At 48.6% G+C, this 3,638-nt stretch overlaps 1 protein-coding gene and 1 long non-coding RNA gene across 4 annotated transcripts in view; both read right to left on the bottom strand.

Moving 5' to 3' along the window:
• The window catches only part of LOC109296345 (patatin-like phospholipase domain-containing protein 2), a 73,910-nt gene that overhangs the window by 41,098 nt on the left and 29,174 nt on the right, over positions 1-3,638 (bottom strand). The window lies entirely within an intron of this gene.
• Positions 2,248-3,638, bottom strand: part of LOC109296347 — a 13,124-nt gene continuing 11,733 nt past the window's right edge. Inside the window, exon 2 of the long non-coding RNA XR_002096966.1 lies at positions 2,248-2,381. This is a non-coding gene — a long non-coding RNA (uncharacterized LOC109296347). The remainder of the gene's footprint in view (positions 2,382-3,638) is intronic.

Genomic DNA, 3,638 nt, shown 5'->3' with positions numbered 1-3,638 from the left:
GGGGGGGGGGGGGCGCGCTTCCCCACATGTGAGGTCTGAGGAGCCAGCTGGGGGCTGGGGTGCATGCAGCAGAGTTCACCCTTGCAGTGCTGCAGGTGCAGGTGTGGCCTGCCCACCCATCCAGCCTGCAGCTACCCCCATGACACACTGCATGTGGCTGAGGCCCACCCACTCCCACCTATATCCACCCCACACCCAACAGCACCAGCCCGGCCCCAGCCACCATGCACTGCTTGCCAGCAGGGCTGCTCCTGCTGCTGCAACCACCTGGATACTGCTCAGCTCCCCCCACCTCCAGTGGTTCCTCCTCCTTCTCCTGCTGTGCTGTTCTGGGCTGCAGGTAACACAGGGAGGCAGCAGCCATGGAGGTGCACGCCAGGCACATGCCCAGCCAGCTGGGGAGGAAGGGTGGAAGCTGCAGCTGGGTGGCTCCAGGCCCAGCACATGGGCATCCAGCTCCAGCTGCCTTCCACCCACTCCGCCCACCTGGCATGATGAACAACCACCTGTGGGCAACAGTGTGGAAGGCAGCCCTGCTAGGAAGCTGTGCATGCTGGCCAGTGCTGGGGATGGGATGGTGATTTTGGTGGATGAAGGGCAGGTACAGGTGGGAGCATGATGCAAGCTACCCCAGGCAGGAGTGGGTGGGGATCAGCCTCATGCAGATCACCACAGGGGCAGTCACAAACTGGATTTAAAAAAGGACTCCTAAAGCTTCTTGGTACACAGGGCCCATGCTGTAATTAAGTATCTAAAAAGTTAAGCATGTAATAGCTGTGCTTCCTTCTTAGCCAGTCATTGCCCTACTTTCCTCTACCTCTTTTGAAGGAAATATCAGAGATCAGTCTCTAGATTTCAAAAAGTAGTTTGTGTGAGTGATGAAAATAGACAAGGAATGGAAAAAGCTCTTGAAACCTCCTCACCCTGTGCATCAAAACAGGGGGCAGGAATAATATGTTCTTGTGATTGAAGACAGATACAGAAAATCTAGCGTAGCTGACACAACAGGAGCTGTTTATCCATTAGCTCCCCAATTGTGCATGCTAGTTTCTTTGAAGTTAATAGAAGTTAAGAATGTTCCATCATCTTCAGGAAGCAGAATCTGAATACAACACCTAACACACCTATGTTAGATATTCCATGGGCCAATATCTATGGAAGCTCACAGGGGGGGAAAAAGTTTCATAAGACATCATGAAGAAAAAACAAGTGAGAAATCCCAGTTGTGTGAAAAACTAAATACATTAAACTACAAAAACTGTGCATAAAATGTACGCCTTATTTGCTGTGTGGAAGAAAAAGATCTTAAGAGTAAATGAGGACCCTCACTGGGTCTTCTTGCATAAGGATATCACTCCCTTCCCCACATGCTGCTTTTACTCTAAGGCCAGATCTTGCCACCCTGCTTGTCAATCATTCCCCACATGCTATTTTGCTCCCAGGCTGAGCTGCTTCTCACTTTCTTTCCAACGTGCTGCAGTACTATACAAGTGTGATTCCCATCCTACTCCACAAGAATTAACAGGCACCTGGAAAAATGGACTTTGAAATTTTTCCCCTCAAAATTATTCACAGTTCTACAATAACCCTGTTTTTAAAGGTTGCACAAAAGGGGGGGGAAAAAAAAGATGTCACCTTGCTGATCCAAGTATCATCAGCTGTTCTTGAGCCTGCTTCAGCCCTGTATGCTAGATGGAGCCTGTGGACTGATGGGCCATGGCCCGATTTGGCACAGTAGGATGATAACCACATGCAGAGTCAGACCCCCCCCGCCCCCCAGTGCCCTTCCTCTGCTGCTTTCCTCCTGCTCCAGCAGTGTACTACAGTTCCTGGCTTCATGGCCAGGACTGCAGAACACAGAAAGAGCCAGCCCAGCCCACGCAGTTCCCAGCTGACCCCTGCTGCCACTGGCCCTGGCCCCAGGGCACTGTGCTGCCACTCACCCACCCACTGCCACTCCTCCCCACACCTGCTGCCATGCCCGCTACCACTGCTCGCTCCCCCACCACTGGCAGTGCACAGTTCTGGGCTGTGTGGTTAGGACTGCAGAATACAGTGGCTAGAATGGCCTGGCAGGCTGGATCTGGCCCACAGGCTATATTTTGCCCACCCCTTCACTAGTATTTATAGAACGAATTCAAAAGCTACTTTCATCACTGAATCCAGTAGAAGCTTTATGGATAGTTAGAAACAAAATGGAAATACAAATTGATCTAACTGTAGAAGAAAAGCTTTGGCAACACTTACCACTGTAGGTTTATTCCAAACAGTTTGCTGACAGTGTTTCAGAGCTCCACACTGCGATGCAGTCCGCAGATTCTGACACCATACCTCAGGACCTTTCACACAATCTTTCTGCCATAAGAGAGGGCTTGCCACAGCTGCCAAAGGGAAAAAAAATGTACATCTGAAAGGATGATTTCAAAATAATCAGAGAGCATATCTACATGTTCAATATTCACCGTAATTACAGTGCATCAAGTTTAATACCCGTTATAACAGATACCAACTTAATGCACTGTAAGTCAGCACTACTGTACATTACTGCAGATAAATGCTTTTTAAGTGACATTAACGCACCTTAGACCCAGTCTACTGCACATTACTGCAGCCGGCAAAAGCCATGCTAATGCACAGATTTAATCTTCTGTGCATTAAGCATCTCATGTAGACATGCCCAGAGTACTATCTAATGACACTACCAGTATTTTAGTCAGCTTCACAATTTCAGCACACTTACATATTCACATTTTAGTTTAGGAAACGATGCAGACCATAAGTGACTGGCACCTGCCCCCCCGCCAGCAGCTAGTGAGCAACCTGTGGGAGGGGGGTCCCCCCATGGCCAAATCACACCCACCTGGGCTTGCCATTAGTACTTCTGGGTTGGCACGATCAGCCACAGGGATCACTTCTCCTGGTGCCCCTACTCCCTGGCCGGTGCTGTCAGGGGGTACCAGCGCTCTCACCTGCCCCCCCCACATGGGAATGCTGGGTGTCAGAGGGTGCATGTATACCCCCATGCACCCACTATGCACTGCCAGATAAAGATTGTAGTCAAGTATGGAGATACACCCCCTGTGCCTGCCAAAATAAAGGGCTAAGAACTCCCCTACATGTTGGAGCAGACTGGATTGACATAGTTGAGACTGGATAGGTGGGCACTAGGACCCAGCCCGTACTACTGCTTTCGCCATAAGAGACATAGGAAAACCAACTGTCAGAGCCCACCCCCACCAACACAGAACACCACTTAACCCCCACATCCATTGGCCAGATCCAGCCTGCAGGCTACAGATTGCTAATCCCTGGTGTAGAATAACTCATTTGTCATCTTGTACCTACCTTACAAAATTCTAACATAGTTATTAAAGCTGTGGGTAATACATTATTTATCCAATTACCCAAGAACAGCAAAACAAAAACAAACTCCTGACCTTCTTTACTGTTTCAGTTTATCATCGGGTACAGTAGTTAGAGACAAATAGATGAAAGATAAGCTCATGCTTTGACCTCAAGGTTTTCCATCAGTTAAAAACCTCAACCAACAAACCACATGTTGTAATCTGCAATACGCCTATAACCTAGATAGGTGACACATGGAAGATATCAAATTTTAGCTTTTTTTTTTTTTTTTT

The sequence above is a fragment of the Gavialis gangeticus genome, unplaced genomic scaffold (assembly GCF_001723915.1).
Source record: "Gavialis gangeticus isolate Ggan-Ray unplaced genomic scaffold, GavGan_comp1, whole genome shotgun sequence".
Classification (NCBI taxonomy): Eukaryota; Metazoa; Chordata; order Crocodylia; family Gavialidae; genus Gavialis; species Gavialis gangeticus.
The sequence above is the reverse complement of the archived record's forward strand: the minus strand, read 5'-3'. Positions and strand labels throughout refer to the sequence as shown.